Raw genomic sequence first — 17793 nt, forward strand, 5'->3', positions numbered from 1 at the left:
CCCGTATATTTCTAACCAATTTCTGATGCTGTGAACTTAAATGCTTTTCTTTTTCCAGTCTTATATTGAGTTCTTTGTATTTTTCATCAATTTCAAGGTTTTTCATACAAGCTGCATGATACTCCTCTCTCCCCTCATTCTACAACAGGTTGCCAACCACAGTCATTTGGTCTTGGAACCAGAATCTAGACAGAAGAGGCATTCATTGACCAACCCATTTTCCCTTCAGTTTGTTTTTTGTTTGTTTTTGTTCTTGTTTCTATTTATCATTAGCGTTTGGTCTTTCCAACTAACAAGCTCCTTGCTCTCACATAGATTGCCCATACCATTATATTCTTAATTATTGTTAATGAACATAAATGGTCTTATATTGATATAACAATATTTTTTTAATATGCTTGTATTTAATATGCTCATAGTTTAGTACTCAAAGTTCTTTCTTTCCTCCTCTGGCATTCTTTTGATGCTCTATTTTCTTCTTTTATAAACAGTTATCCAACACTTTATGTATTTGTATTTACGACATTTTTAGATTGTGATTATTCTATTTTTTTTTTGAGATTTATTCATTTACTTATTTGAGAGAGTGAGAGAGAGAGCACATGAGCGAGGTGGGGAGGAGCAGAGGGAGAGGGAGAAGCAGATTCCCCACTGAGCAGGGAACCCGGTGTGGGGAGATCATGACCTGAGCCAAAGGTAGACGCTTAACTGACTGAGCTACCCAGGCACTCCAGATTATTCTTAGCAATATTCATTTTGCCCAAAATTGAGCATTTGAAAAATGCAGAAGTCTGTGCCAACAGAGCCCACAAACTACTAGAAAACATAAAAGCATACCAGCAATTATAATTAATGCAGTAAGTATATTAATGAGGCATTTGTTCAAAGAAAGAGCAATATTAGCATAGAAGGTAGCATTTAACTTTTTCTGACAACCAAAGTCATTGCATATATTGTCATATGAAAGACTGTGCTAAGTACTTATGACTTCAGTTAATCATCAACGCCAATGTCTATCTGTGATAGACACTGTTGCACAAACGAGACACACAGAGGTTAAGGAACTCACCAAAGGAACAGAGTAGTAGAGTCAAGATTCAACTTGCTTACTCGGTAAGACTTGAAACTGGGTCTTGAAAGATAAGGAGGAAAAGGGCAAGCCAGTTGGTAGGAACTGCATGACTGACAGCCGAGAGTAATGAGTAGGGGAAGGGACTGGTGAGACCAGCCAGTGGGACAGAAGGTGGACAGAGTGGCCAAGGGCAAGGCCTCTGAGGGAGACTACATCCAACTGCTTTTCCCCCTAAATGTCTAGAGATGAAGTCAGTCCTTGCAAACCAGGGCCGTAGGAGGCTGAGACCAGAGCACAACCAACTCAATGACCTTGGAGCCTCAGTAATAACAGCCCCTGCCTAACAGGGAAGAGAGAGACTTAGGGAAGAGGGAAGCACCCCGGGCTGCGAGAGGAGGATCATGATTGCTTCATGATTTTTACTGCAGCAAATCAGTTAATTTACCACTTCCGTAATTGGCTCGTTGCCACAGTAAGGACAAACATCATTCTGTTCAGAGAAGCTTATTAATATAGTTTTCAAATCAGAGAACAACTTTGCGGGTTCTTTAATTCATTATTATTTATTACGTGTTGAACTACTTATTATTACAAAAATGTATGTGTGTGTATACATGTATATGTACCTGTATATCCACACTACTACATCCAGAGAAGCTAAATGCTGCTGTTGGGACACAAAATATATGTTATTTTAGAATCACAAGTCAGAGAGAGTCTCAAAACCAAAAACAAAATTACTGCAGTCTCTTTTCCTTCTTGCTTCCATCCTCTCTCCCTTCCTCTTTCCCTCTTCCTTCATTTTTTTTAAAGATATTATTAATTTATTTGACAGAGAGACACAGTGAGAGAGGGAACACAAGCAGAGGCACACCCCCTTCTTTCCTTTCATCCTTCTTTTGTTCTTCCTTTTATTCTTTCATTCCTTAATTATAAACTGAGAGTTATTTTGATCTTTGAACAGAGAACCTTCTACATTTAAGTCACCAATTCAAATCTAACCAATACAATCGCCAATATCTGGCTAGATTTCCGTTATTATGACACAGAAGTTTTCAGTCTCATAAAAGCCATGATCAAGGAAAAGGCACTTGTGTTTCCACTCAATTGTGTTTATCTCTGTTGTGATTTAACAAAAACTGTGTGTTTTAGGAACTGAAATATTCTCACAAGACAGAAAAAGAGTTTAAACGGGGAAAAATGTTCTTGGGGCACCTCTGTAGCTCGATCGGTTGGGTATCTGACTCTTGGTTTTGGCTCAGGTCATGATCTCAGGGTCGTGAGATCTGAGCCTCATATCCAGGTCCACCGTGAGCGGGGAGACTGCTAGAGATCTCTTTCTCCCTCTCCCTCTGCCCCCTCCTTCCCCTCCCCCTCTCTCTCATTCTCTCAAAATAAATAAATAAAATCTTTTTTAAAAAAATGTTCTTAAGGAAACAACTTTATATTTCCATTTTATAAACTGGAAGACAGGGAAAGTGGCAAAACTTCCACGTGACAATGGTAATCCACACTCTGTGTAAATGAATAAAAACTAAGAGACTCCATCTCCCTTCTTACCTTCTTTCTTCTCTTTTTGTACCCTCCATTTAAAAATATATATATTTTTTAATCCCGAAGGGGGCACCTAGGAGATAGCACTACAATTCACCCTTATCTTCTCCCTATTAAATGCATCTAAACCCTAATAGAGAATCTTCTACATTTAAATCACCAACACACATTCTTCCAATTTTCCAGATGTATAGCATAACTCATTCATTTACTCAGCTATGTTTCTTCGGCACCTAACCTATGGCAGACACTATGTTAAGAAGTAGAAATTTAAAAGAAAAAAGAAGAAGAAGAAGAAGAAATAGAAATAAAAGATAAATGAGACACTCATTCTTTCATCCCCTCAATATGTGACCTCTCTTAGGGACTAGGGATGCAGCTGTGAATAAAAACACAAAAATCCCGACACCTGGATGGCTCAGTCCATTATGCAGTTAAGCATCTGCCTTTGGCTCAGGTCATGATCTCAGAGTCCTCTGCATCGGGCTCCTTGCTCAGCAGGGAGCCTGCTTCTCCCTCTGCCCCTCCCCCTGCTCACACTCTCTCTCGTTCACTCTCTCTCTCAAATAAATAAAATCTTTTAAAAAAATCAAAATAAAAAAGGAAAAAATCTCTATCCTAATGGAACATACATTTTAGTGAGAAAGATTTTTTTTTAAAAATGTGAGAAAAAATATTTAGATAATTGTATCACCTAAATCTAAGTGCTGGAAAAAAAAAAAAATACAAGTAGCAAAGGGAAGTGTCAGGGTAGAGATGTAATTTTAGAAGGTGGACAAGAGTTAGTCTCTGGTCTCAAAAACTCAAAAGGGAAAAAAAAAGGCTTTTTTTTTCAATTTTTTTTTTTTACTTTAATTTTTTTTTATTTACTTTTTTTAGAGAGAGGGAGAGAGGGAGAGAGAGCATGCACATGTGCATGTTGGAGGCAGGGGCAAAGGGGAGAGACAGAGAAAGAGAATCTTAAACAGACTCCATGCTGGGCAGATTCAGAGCTCAATCTCACAACCCTGACATTGTGACCTGAGCAGAAACCAAGAGTCAGACGCTTAATGGACTGAGCCACTCTGGTGGCACTAACTTTAAAAAATATAAATATGGTAATACAGTGCAATAGTTGCTATGAAAGTTCTTAACAAAATGCACCTTTTATAACAGAGGGAGCTATGACAGCTTTACAGAGGGAAAGAATCAGCTGGAGTATAAAAGATAAGACTTGCACAAAAAGCCTGGGCAGGACAGGCAAAAGCATATGCAACGTCACAGAGCCCGATTTCAGCAGTAACTCCTACCTTTCAGTGTATAACAGCAATTACCACCTAATCTAGAGCCTCCCACATCCCAGACACTCACACATGACCTATATTAACCCTCACAATATATTTATGGCTTGATGAATATCCCTCTAATTTTTAAAATGATGAAGTGAGACCAGAATGAATACCTTTCCATCATAAAAAGTAGGTTGAGGCCAAAGAGTTGACCTTTATCCTGTAAGCAGTGCAGTCCACTGAAATTTTTTAAATAAAGAGGGGGCATCATCAGTTGTTTTGTCTTCGCTTGCTTGTTTTTTTCAGCTATTAGACTACAATGTGAAGGACAGGATGCGTGGTTAAGGGACCACAATGTTAACAGATTACTACTTTTAATAAGAAAATGCCATTAGAGGTAGAAAAGGCTGGCACCAAGCCATTTATCAGTAGGGATAGAAAATGAAGGAAGAAAGAAGATGTGATAGCCAATTGATTCTGGGTTTGAGTGAGACAGAAGAGCATCAGAAAGGGAAGTCCTGAGATGAGTTTAAGTTTCCTGACTTAGAACATTTAAGGGTGACGCCATTAGCCAAGACAAAAGAAAGAATTTTGGGATAAGAAGGGTGTGGTGCAAAGAGCTCTAGTTTTGAACTTGGTTATAGTCAAGTCAAGAGAGACAGCTGATGACAAGACTGACTGGGGGAAGGTCCTAAAGCCAACATATTTGAGAACTGCCAATAAACATATCTTTGTATTCGCAAGAGTGTTTTTGATAGCCAGTGACAGAAAACTCAAAGTCCGGGGCGCCTGGGTGGCTCAGTGGGTTAAAGCCTCTGCATTCGGCTCAGGTAATGATCCCAGGGTCCTCGGATCAAGCCCCACATTGGGCTCTCTGCTCAGCAGGAAGCCTGTTTCCTCCTCTCTCTCTGCCTGCCTCCTCCTCTCTCTCTCTGCCTGCCTCTCTGCCTACTTATGATTTCTCTGTCTGTCAAATAAATAAATAAAATCTTTAAAAAAAAAAAAAAGAAAGAAAAGAAAACTCAAAGTCCTAGCTCATTTAATAGAATTATTTTTACCATACTTGTTAAAAATCTCTAAAGGTATTATGAACTTCAAGTATGGTTCAATTAAGACTCTAATTCTCCTCCTTTACAGTTATTTTCACACTGCCTTCTGCCCTATATCATGTCACAATGGTCTCACCTGGGGGAGCAAAATCATGCAACAATCCCCAATTTCACATGTATCCTACAAAATCCAGAAGATAAATATTCTTTTCCCTACATATTGAAAAATAGTCCCAGACATTCTTCTAAACCAACTTGGGTGTCATTCCCACCAGAGTCAAGAGGGATGGGATTGCACTGATTCGCTTGGAGCTGGAGCCCTCCAAAATTATATGGATATCACACGGTGGGCAGAAAGTGGAGTGAATGTGGGGAAGTGATCCCAATGTCCCCTAATTCCCTTCCAAAGCTGACAGTGATTTTTTAGACCATTACCTTGAAGGATTTTTTTTTTAATCACAACTGAAACAAAACAGTATTTTCCTAAGATTTCTAGACTTTTTTCAGATTGTTTGAGCTTCCAATATCACCCAAATCGAACCACACTCCCTTGCTAGATGTAGTGATAATGGAAATATTCAAGTTGTATGACCAACTGTATTAGTAATGTAAGTGCTCAATAGTTTCCATGCAAAGCAATAGCATCCAATGCTGTTAACTGAGAATTTACTTTCTTCCCCCCTTCTCTGACCCTCACCCCTAAGCCCTCCATGGAGTTACAGGAGGATACCAAAGTACACAGACCAAAGAGTCAAATCCTTGGATGGGAGTTCTAAAAAAGTTCTTGAAACTCTGGCCAAAATAGAGACACAGGAAGTGGCTGATAGAGGCCAGTGACCTGAGGGAACCTCACGGTTGCAAAGAAGAGGACAGAGTGACCGGTGCAGAAACATGCATATCTAAGGATCTGCAGTAGGGACAAGGCTCAAAACAGATCAGCCATTAGATTATCAAAGGATACTAGATTAACCCTCCCTTTCCGAAGCCTGGAAATGGAATTGCCACCCCTGGCTCACGTGGATTAGTGAAGAATCCTTAAATTGACTGTGGTTAGTTGTAAGTAACTAGCTTACATTTTCTACTATCATTCTTCACGCTCAAATTTAAAATTTAATTATAGAGGAATAAATATATTTCTTGCATGCCTGCTTTTGTATGCATTATAAAACAATTAAGGTCAAACTCTTTAATTCCACATTTGGCACCATTAGATGACTTTTCAAACTCACTCGTTTTTCACACCCTCTGTCAGTACTAACTTGACACTGCAGAAAGAACACCATGACACTACACCCAACGTCGCACGTAGTTTCCCTCTGTGGTCAACAGAAAAGATATTTGCTGGATCAGTAGAGTCCAGGGACAGCAGTGATTTGCCAAATATGACCCATCGGAACACTGAGAATTCAGGATTAGGTTTCAGCATTTGTTGCTGTCACTCAAACACTAAATCTATATTTACTTGGGGTAGTGAGTGGAGATTTAAATAGAAGAATCCAAGCCATCCAAGATACTTTCCTTTCCCATGTAAGCTGATATTGAGAATTATTCTCACTGAGCTAGAGTGTTTCAAAACTGGTTAAATAAAATTCTCTTGGTATTATAATAATTTTTCTTGAGGTAAAATAGGATGGTTAGCAAAAAATATTGATAGTCTCTTTCACATCTTTAAATTATCTGATTGGTCATTTCATATCATTGTTCTTAGGGGTTCTGAACATAAAATACAGTCAAAGGCATATATTTCAATATGCTGAAAGGCAACAAGTGTTCTCAATTTAAAAGTGAAGATGGTGGCGCCTGGGTGGCTCAGTGGGTTAAAGCCTCTTCCTTTGGCTCAGGTCATGATCTCAGGGTCCTGGGATCGAGCCCACATCAGGCTCTCTGCTCAGCAGGGAGCCTGCTTCCCTTCTCTCTCTGCCTGTCTCTCTGCCTACTTGTGATCTCTGTCTGTCAAATGAATAAATAAAATCTTTAAAAAAAAGTGAAGATGCATGTCTAATTGAGATAATCATCACATGAAAATAATAGGCCATTAATACCTTTTTAAATGTATATATTAAGTACATTTTTAAATGTATGTATTAGGGCGCCTGGGTGGCTCAGTGGGTTAAGCCGCTGCCTTCGGCTCAGGTCATGATCTCAGGGTCCTGGGATCGAGTCCCACATCGGGCTCTCTGCTCAGCGGGAAGCCTGCTTCCCTCTCTCTCTCTCTCTCTCTGCCTGCCTCTCCGTCTACTTGTGATCTCTCTCTGTCAAATAAATAAATAAAATCTTAAAAAAATAAAAATAAAAAGTAAATGTATGTATTAAGTATACTAAAATTTAGCAGAATGGTCTAAAACAGACATACAATTAAGGTTTAAAATCAAAATACAAATTTGGATATACAAATAAATTTATGCAAAAAGAATCTTATTTCTAAAGCTGAGGAAATTACTTCATTTCTAAGTAAAGGCATTGCAGCATCCCTGGCCAAAACAAAAGAAAAATAAAACAATACAGGAGCTGGTCAGTAGAAAAATGGACAAACTAGGAATTCATACTGTGGCTGAGTGGCCAGCAGCAATATTAGCAATGTTCTCTGTGGAATTCAGAAGGGGATTTAGGGACATGGCTCAGTCTGTACTTCTGTTATTTATAAAATGCAAATTATCAGGTCTGAATTGGAACTACGCTTCAAATAAGGGGATTAGAGTTTGAATGGGGCTTGTTGGAAGATATTCTCCAATGTACCATCAAAAAACATCATATTCCGGGTGCCTGGGTGACTCAGAGGTTAAGCATCTACCTTTGCCTCAGGTCATGATCTCAGGGTTCTGGGATTGAGCCCCACATCAGGCTCCCAGCTCAGTGGGGGGGTCTGTTTCTCCCTCTTCTCCTTCTGCCCCTCTCCCCTCCCTGTTCATGCTCTCTCTTTCTATCTCAAATGAATAAAAAAAAAATCTTTAAAAAAATCATATTTTCAACTCTTTTCACATCTGGGTTCACAGTTTGGACTCGTGTACTATATATAAAAGGAAAAAGATGTCACTAATGGGGGAATCCATGCACTTGCAGAGGCACAGGGGATATGGGAAATCTAGGTACTACCTTTCTCTCAATTTTAATGTGAACCCAAAACTACTTTAAAAAATAAAGTCTTTAATTTTTTTTTCCTCACTTTGGAGAAGACCTGGCTTAGAAATCATAGTTTTGGGGTTCAAAACACTGCTTTTTTTCTTTAAATTCTTACCTGAACCTTGGAAGATCTTTCTTTCTTTTTTTCTCACCCTTTTGTTATTTTTAGACTTTCTTATTTCTTTTCAATTTTATCCAGGTAATTATTATTATTCTTTAAATTCAATAATTATACTGCATCAACAGTAATGTTTAAGTAATTTCAACGGATAGGCCTAGATACGTAAAAACAAATCTCAATAATCAAATATGCTTATTAACTCCCTAAAAAAAAATTATAAAGAGGCCAAGAACTCAGATCCGTTGGTGGTAAATGTCTTCTGTCCAATTGAAGTTGGGGATTGGCAGACACAGAACTTCAGCAGAGCTTAACTTAACAGCTGCCTGACAGTTGTCTTCAACTCTTTGTTCCAGTGTTTTCTGAGGGCTCTGCCTGCCACACAAGTGACCACACTTACCAGGTGTGTGAGCTTACATTGCCAGAGCTATGAGAATATATTCGAAATTCAAAGAGGCAATGGGAAATGGGAATGACATCCATATTTGAGTACGTTTATTTTAGACAGAGATAAGTAAAATAACTGTGCACAAAATAGCTCATAATATTTCTGTACCTCTATTAGATGTATACTTCCTACCTCCCCCAAATACTGAAAGACTGTTATTGTTTTAATTCACTTAACTAAATTTTTGTAACTATCTGCACGCATGCCACAAAAATGACTGAAAGCAAGGCCCACTAAAATGTGTTGAGTTGAGATATAGTTGATGCACAACACAGACAGCTTCAGGTATACAACGTCATGATTTCACACTTGTATATACTGCAAAACAATCACCACAATAAATCTAGTCACCATCCGTCACCATAAAAAGTAACAAGGAGACTCTTTTTCCTTGCCATGAGAACTTGGAAGATCCATTCTCCCAGCAACCTGCAAAAATCCACTACAATCCTTTGACTATAGTAACCACACTGCGGCTCGTGACCACATCCCCAGACCCACTTACCTCACCACAGGAAGTCTATACCTCCTGAATCCTACAGGGCATTCACCGACCCACCCTCACTCGTCTCCCCCTGGCGACCACCACTCTGTTCTCCATACACATGAGTTCTGTCTGGTTTGTCCATTTGTTTTGTTGTCTAGATCCCGCACGTCTGTGAGATCCTATGGTATCTGTTTCTCTCTGCCTGACATTTCACTTGTCATAACATCCTCACAGTCCATCCATGTTGTCACAGCTGGCTTAAATTTTTAAATGAAGATTTCTTTTAACAAAAAAAATAAATGAAGTGCATAGGCCCAAATATAATTTGTTAATAATAAGAGCACTGACAAAGAACTGAGGAACAGCAAAAATTATTATGAATAAGACAGTTTCCATGTCTAGGCCATAATGTTTGGTGCCCATAGGGCTTTGAGGATTCCTTGGAAACAACTTCATGGTCTTCTCTAATGCCCCATCAGAGCATGGCAGTAAGAAAGCCCAGGAAGAGGGTTCAATGCTTATTAAGGTCGGTTTTACTCTGTGTTCTGGCCATAACATTGACCCTTAATAATAGGTCGCTTTTCTTCAAGGAGTGCCAGCCATCAAGAAAGACAATTCAGGGTTACCTGAGTGGTTCCGTTGGTTAAGCATCCAACTCTAGGTTACAGCTCAGGCCATGATCTCAGGGTTGTGAAATCGAGCCCCAAGACGAGCTCCATGCTCAGGATGGAGTCTGCTTGACATTCTCCCTCTCTCTCCCTTCTGCCCCTCATCCCATACCTGCACATGAGCTCTTAAAATAAATAAATACGTATAATCTTTAAAAAGAAAAAGAGTTCCAAAACATGTTGGTCAAACTTAGTGAACCATTAGCTCTTTGCCACTTAAAAAAATATCATTTTAATAAATAAATTGCTTTTCCCTTGCTTTACAGAGTCCCTCTTTCATAACCTCTCCAATGTGAATTCTCTTTACAGCTATAAAGAAACATGCCAACAGTGGTATCTCTCACAGTCCCACATATCAAACGTTCCATAAAAAGAATGATGTGTACAATGAGATGAACTTATTTCCACACTTCAAAGTAACATTTGGAACACTAACTAGGATGTCACAACATGCTACATATTAACTCATGGTGACAGAACCATTTTTTAAAAAGTTTGTGTAAAGCAAAACATAAAGGTTTAAAGAACACAGACAAAAAGTAGAAGGCAGAAAAATACTGTAAATGCTCACTCTTTTCCATGTTGGCAGCTTTATGTGAGTAGATAGGAAATTTAAAAATGTCACTCAGACCAATACTTCTGATACAATCTCTGACTGCTCCCAGCTTTTCTCACTATTTCATGGAACCAAATTCTGCCCACTCTTCCTTTCTATTATTTCTTCTCCCCATCCTTCACTTCCATTTCTTCATTCCCTTAAGCTGAGATCATGCGGATGAGGCATCACCAAAAGCCTTGGTGATGTCTAGGTAGCTTTCTTCCCCAAGAATCCATCATTATCGCAGCTGCATGTACAAAAAAGAAACACCAACAAGGACCCAACAGAGACAGAACAGGGACTGCACTTGGGTCCCCTCAACACAGACTGCAAAGTCCAGCATTCTTTGGTGGACTTCATAAAAAAAGAAAAAAAGAAAAAAAAAGCTAAAACCCTATTCCTCTTGAGTAGAATATCTCACAGGAATGCAGAAGGAGGATGCTTCCTGAAAAGGGGATGCTTACTACAAAGACTGGGGGATCCACACCAAACCAATCTGTGCCCAAGATGGACTCCGGTGCTAAACTTCCACCAAATTTTCCCCTCATTATACTAAGAATCACACCCAGGGGTGGAGCTTTAACATGCAAACGAAACATACAATGTATGAAGACTCATGTTCTATCAACTTCACCTGTGCAGCCAACTTCCCATATTCTCTTGCCCCAGCCTGCTTAACACACCCCTCGTTCCCCACCTCCACCCCGTTCAAACTGCCTGACCACTGTTCGGGCAGCCAGTCTGACACTCCACCCACGACTGTGCCCCCCGCTTCAGCTCTAGCTATTGCCCCAGGAAAGCCTTAAGTGTGTTTGTACATTTGGGGTCCAGCCTCGTTCCTACCGTTGCTGGGTCGAAGGACCTGAGTTTCGTAACGCAATTACCCAATAGGCTGGTTCAACAACAGGATATGAAAGGGCAGATGCCGTATCATAATTCTATCTCCAAAGTGTAAGAGTTCTAGATTAAAAGCACTCATTAACACAGCTCTGCTCCCAGGGGTTAGCTACTGTGGAGAATACAATATGTAGTCAATAAATTTTTTTTAATGAATAAGCATTTTTACCGAACTGATATAATCTATGTATCTCTGCCATATCAATGTTCCAAAATTCCAAAAATATATTCCCTTTTCAAATATCCTCAATGGCTCTCCCCTTCCATCAGGATGAAATCCATTCTTCAGACCAGTATTCAGTCCATCCTCTTTCTCACACTTCCTTTTGTCCCTTCCCATGATTTCTTTGTAGCAGGCAGCACAGCAGAGCGCAGAGAACAGTGATTCTGGTATCAGAACAGGTTCTGGACTATGTTTGAATTTTAACTTGATGACTTATTAATGTGTAACATTATAAACTCTTTGGGGGGGTTGTTTTTTGTTTTTTGTTTTTTTACTAAATAAAAGTAACTCATACCTGACAGAAGCTATAAACGTAAGATAATAACAAAAATGCACTTAGCCGACGGGGCACACAGAAGATAAATTGTACAAACTCTATCCACTACTACTGTAACTTTCCTTTTTCAATCAGATATACTGTTTACCTTTGCACTAACCTGAAGTGGGAAAATTCAACGTACAATCCTGGCACCTATGTTCCACTCATTCTGTGAAGGCCATCTCAAGACCTACCCTGCTCTGAGACAAACATCATATTCAAGGATCAAGCAGTTGTAAACAAGAGGCATAATCAGCTAATTAAGGATGGTCCCAAGACAATGTGCTGCAATGAAGAAAATCTGTCTACAGGGCAAAGACTATAAAGAGGTCTGAGCCAGTGATGTGACCTCAGCACTTCTAAAGTAGGGACTGAAATTTTAAAAGAAAAGCTGTAGTGGGGAGGACTACAAACTGACATCTGGTAAACTTTGCAAGCGACACACCACCTCCTGTGAACTGTCTATGACCAACACGAGCCCAGAGACAGTACTCTTTCTACATTCAGTACAACACTGTTGTCCGTTGCTGAGAAGCACACATAGCTTTGGAAGGTTAATTATTTCTTAAATTCTATCTATTAGCTCCCCCTAATCACACATAAATTCCTTGAGAACAAACAAAATGCCAAATCCCTCAGTCTCTCTCCATCAGCCTCCTACATAGCAGATATTAAACGAATATCATACCTTACTGAGTAATGAAAGCCTTGAGACTTTTTAAATTAATGCTAGTATACTTTAAAATAGGTTATTTTCTGCAAGTTATGTAAATCCTATCTAACCAGATGTATATACTTCTGAATGCACCTCACAGAGCTGTCCAGTGTTTAATAGACGTTATCTCTCCTAATAGCTCTTACTACAAGAAACAGACACACGAAGTGGTGGAATGTGGAATTCCAGATAACGTATGTATCAGCAGGAGCAGAACTAACTGCTGTTGTGTTCACGAAGTTCGTGGTTTTCAGCCATGGCTACACAATAAAATCATCTGAGGAAATTTTTTAAAAATACCAATGCCAAACCAATTATCAAAGTCTCTAGGGTAGGACCTAAGCGTTGGTAATTTCTGAAAACTTCCCAAGTGATTCAAATGTGTATCTGTGCTATAAAACCACTAGATCTCTCTCATTTCAACGAACAGCATGCCTGCTGACAGTTCCTGAGAAACTGATTGCCTCAGATCTCTCCTGCTCACTATTGTTTTCTGGGTTTTAAATTTTTAAGTAATTGAAACTGTGGCTCTTAACAATACCTTTTAAATTGCTACTTCTACTTTTTCTTGAGTAAAGAACATGCTCTGGATAAATTGCTAAATAAGGGTTCTTATGATTACACACATGCACAATTTTAGTAAGAAAAAAAAATGGGCTCTGTCTGCTTTTATTACACCAAAAAAAAAAAAATAGTATGTTTGTGTGGTTTGGGACATTTATGAGAGCTTAGCTATTATAAGGGAGAACCCGAAATATTCTTTTTCAGTCCTCTCCCTATGAATCAATATATCACAGCAGTTTAATCCGCTCTTTATTAGGTATTTTTTAATCACTCCTGTACCACTATCTATCCAACCCCCTTTCATTCTGATTGCCTTCATCTTAAGAAATAACCCATACGGGGCGCCTGGGTGGCTCAGTGGATTAAGCCGCTGCCTTCGGCTCAGGTCATGATCCCAGGGTCCTGGGATCGAGTCCCACATGGGGCTCTCTGCTAAGCTGGGGGCCTGCTTCCCCTCTCTCTCTGCCTGCCTCTCTGCCCACCTGTGATCTATCTCTATCAAATAAATAAATAAAATTTAAAAAAAAGAAAGAACCCATACATGGTAACAGGCAGTAGAAAAATTACCTCTCTTATGAGCTCAGTGGATGGAAGAAGCAAGCTACATCAGGGTGGCTGACCCAGGTGCCTGGCCTGTGACAGTCAGGAAGTCCCTCACACCTGTCAAGCGAGGCAAAGACTGCAAGAGAGAGGGCGAGTCTGACTGAGCAGGCAGGCACATCAGGGCAAACAATGCTCCAGACTGCCCTTCACAGAGCTCTAAAAATAAAGCTAGAAAGGCATGGAGAAGGCAGAATGAATGCTTAACACTTGTTCTCTTCTATTTTAGTCTGGTTCGAAGCAGGTGACCTCAGTCCCGAGCGATGAGTCTCTTAACTTTCTCCATCCCTCACTTTCAAAAATGATCCTCAGTTGTGTTTATCAGGGCTGAATTCATTCCAGCTGCTTCAAATTCATAATCGTAAAGAGAATCTTTTCTAATCTTTCAAGACTGCTCTCGTAGGATTACATTCTGAAAGAAGCGTCTTTGATATGCATTTGCCCAATTTACTTTGAAGATTTCTTTCACATGTATTATTCTGGAAAATGTTTATTCCATTAATACTTTATGTATTCTTTTGGGGACTCATCTCTAAGAAGCAAGAGTTAAAAGAATCATTAATTTATCCAGAGAAACAGCAGTTTAAATGTTCTCCATTTAAAAATCACTGACTTAGAGAAAGAAAAACTATAGACTTCCCAATACTATTAATAATATTCTATATAACATTAATACCATATAATTATATATAATAGTTATATATTATTATGGTAACTCTATACTGATATAATTATATAATAGTAGTTATTAATATATAATGTTAAAATATTAATAAATAATATTTAATGACTCAAATAAGGTCATCCTTATTTTAGGTGTTTTAAGATTTTATTTGACAGAGAGGGATACGGTGAGAGAGGGAACACAAGCATGGGGAGTGGGAGAGGGAGAAGCAGGCTTCCCCCTGAGCAAGGAGCCCGATTCGGGGCTCAATCCCAGGACCTTGGGATCATGATCTGAGCAAAAGGCAGATGTTCAACTGACTGAGCCACCCAGGCATCCCAGGTCATCCTTATTTTTTTTTTCTTAAGAGAGAGAAAGAGAGCAAGGGAGGGGCAGAGGAAAAGAGAGAATCTCAAGCAGGCTCTACACTCAGCACAAGCCCAGTGCAGGGCTCAACCTCATTACCTGAGACCATGAGCTGAGCTGAAATCAAGAGTACGATGTTTAATTGACTGAGCCACCCAGGCACCCCTTAAATGCTATTTTTAAATGCCTGTGAACCCAAGCCGTTCTGCCTGAGAAGGCAATATAGTGTTGTGAGAGACAGCCAGTGTAGAATCCCACAGATCAGAGGCATATCCCTGTCTCACTATTCCTATCTCTGTAGTCCAGGAAAGGACATTTGATTGCTTAAAACCAGTTTCTTCTTCGCTTATAAAAACAGAACATAATGTCTACCCCTATTTTATAAGGTTAAGGTCAGAATTAAATAAGGTAATATAAGTAAAACATTAGCATACTGCCTGGAACCCAGCACTTAATAAATGCTAGCAGCCATGGTTATATATAAGCAGCCGATGATGAAAACATCAAGAGGCAATACGATTTCAAATGTTGCTGATGTTCTTCAATAGGCACAACATTTATATCCAAGAATCCGAAATCTTAAAGTCTTTTTTTTTTTTCTTGTAGGTATGTGGACACCTTGCCTTTACCAATTTTTCTGGCATATAGTTCAGAGGAGCTAACAGGGGTAGGAGTAATCTTGGGGAATTTTTTTTTTTTTTTCCTGAATCATAAACCTCACTGGAGGAACTTCTGCATTTTGGTATATTTCCCATAACAGACATACACAAGAGACGTCTAAATTTGAGAAAAAAATTGAAAAAACTGCATAGAAATTGAAAGTTGCTCAAGATGTCCATCTACTCACCTCAGGCCAAAACATTTTCTCATTCATTCAATCATTCTCTCTCTCTCTCTCTCTCTGTCACACAGACACACACACACACACACACAATCTATATTTGAAAATGTCCCCAAATCCTAGGTCAGTGTTAATTATTATCTCTTTACCTAAATCTCAAACAATGTAATTGAGTTATCACCCTCCTAAGTGTCACTGAACAGAGAAGAAGTAATTTTAAAAAGTAAACTTGAATCAAAACACTGGCCTCATTTCACAGGCACTGCCTCTGGGCCTTGATCAGCCTCCCCAGAGATGGCTCTCGGCTTCAATTACATGTCTGCGTTTGCGTTTGAAGTTATCTGTGCAGGTAACTGTTTCAACCATTTCTTTTGATTTAGAAAGAAATCAATTGTTAATCTCCCAGTGAGCACTAGTTTTATTTTTGAAATACATACTGAATTGCTCCTCAACTTACTCTTCAGACCAGAAGTCATCAATTCTTGGTATAACTGTGGAAAATTACACAGAACCTGTGCTAAAAGGAATACTTGAAATTCAAAAGGTCTATTTAGAGTAAACATTATATGTCTCCCTTGAGATTTTCAAAACACTCTTAAATTCAGAATTAAATATTTCGCAAGTTGTTCAAAGACGTAAAAGGAGACAAAAAAGCTCTAAAATGCTTATGAACCACTCAAGTATTAACAGTTTGCTAAAAGTGAGGTATTTTTTTACTAAATTATTTTAACCATAGTCATTTTATCTTACAAATTAAAAAGATATTATTTTAATTCATCTGCATATGTATTTGTATCTGTTAAAACAAACTAAACAGACAGCCCTTAACTCTTCTGGGTAACTTTTCTGAGAGATTCTTAATTGGGCTTTTCTTAGCCACTCACTTTTTTTTTTTTTAAAGATTTTATTTATTTATTTGACAGAGATCACAAGTAGGCAGAGAGACAGGCAGAGAGAAAGGAGGAAACAGGCTCCCCGCTGAGCTGAGAGGAACCTGGGATCGTGACCTGAGCTGAAGGCAGAGGCTTTAACCCACTGAGCCACCCAGGTGCCCCTAGCCATTCACTTTTTATCTTTTATAATTTAACTGGAGAACCACTTTCATATCTGAGCTAAAGGAACTTTGTATTGACTTATTTAATTTTTGCTCCATAACATTGAACATTTATCCAAAGAAAAATGGGTCATGAGCAAGTTTATTTCCACTCATGCCCTGATTTCTCAGCCAGAGAAGTGATGTGCCTGCATTTTCAGGCCTGGACAGAGAACTGGCTGATCAGAGGTCTTCTCATCTATGCCTGGCCGCATGGGTCTCATACTTCTTACCAACAACTTTCTAAAGGGGCTCTGGGACAATGGCTGATGTAGTGTGGCTCTAAAGCCTCGTTATTTCTTAGGAAGAGAAATGGAGCTTGTTCTATTATTTATACTTCATGGAAAAACTTCATACTACTTTCTGATTACAATCAAAATACTTGTAAACTTAAAATAATTTAGAAGAAAATTTTAATAAGTAAATTTATTTATTTTATTAATAAGTAAATTTTATTTATTTAATAAATAAAGCAGATGATAAAGGGGTGCCTGGGTGGATCAGTCAGTTAAACGTCTGCCTTCGACTCAGGTCATGATCTCAGGGTCCTGGGATTGAGCCCTGCATGGGGCTCCCTGCTAGCGGGGAGCCTGCTTCTCCCTCTCCCTCTCCCTCTGCCATTCCCCTTGCTTGTGCTCTGAATCTCTATTTCAAAAAAAATAAATAAATAAAATCTAACAAAAAAAAAAAAAGATAGCAGATGAAAATACTTAATAAATATTAAATATTGCTTATATTATATATATATAATGTATTACATATATAATATATTATTATCTTATAAATTATCTAAGGTATGCTCTTATTCTACTGACTTTGTTTGTTCAGGGACTAATATACTGCCTGGCAGTGTTTACTAAATTACTGCATAGACTGTATTACTGAGTAAATATGTATACATAGCATATACATGTATATTATATACATATATATACATGGGATGATAATACACAAATTATTTTATTAAGGAGGATATATTATCATGAATAACATTTACAACTTACTTTCGCCCAATCCATCTGCCAGAATCTCAACTCGTAAAATACTGGAACGATAAACCAAGATATAATTGTAACATGGTTACAATTTTAAATTATAGCATATAGGGGCGCCTGGGTGGCTCAGTGGG

General features: G+C 38.7%; 1 protein-coding gene across 9 annotated transcripts in view; it reads right to left on the reverse strand.

Annotated features, from left to right (window-relative positions):
* CACNA2D1 (calcium voltage-gated channel auxiliary subunit alpha2delta 1) overlaps positions 1–17793 on the reverse strand; it is a 506784-nt gene that overhangs the window by 459396 nt on the left and 29595 nt on the right. Inside the window, exon 1 of one of the 9 annotated variants that reach the window (XM_047694241.1) lies at positions 13668–13782. The exons of the other annotated variants lie outside the window; for them this stretch is intronic. The gene's annotated coding sequence lies outside the window, so the exon portion shown is untranslated. Of the gene's footprint in view, positions 1–13667; positions 13783–17793 lie in introns of those variants that run through there. 9 annotated transcript variants of the gene reach the window in all.

This window comes from Lutra lutra, chromosome 11 (assembly GCF_902655055.1).
Source record: "Lutra lutra chromosome 11, mLutLut1.2, whole genome shotgun sequence".
In the NCBI taxonomy this organism is placed as follows: Eukaryota; Metazoa; Chordata; class Mammalia; order Carnivora; family Mustelidae; genus Lutra; species Lutra lutra.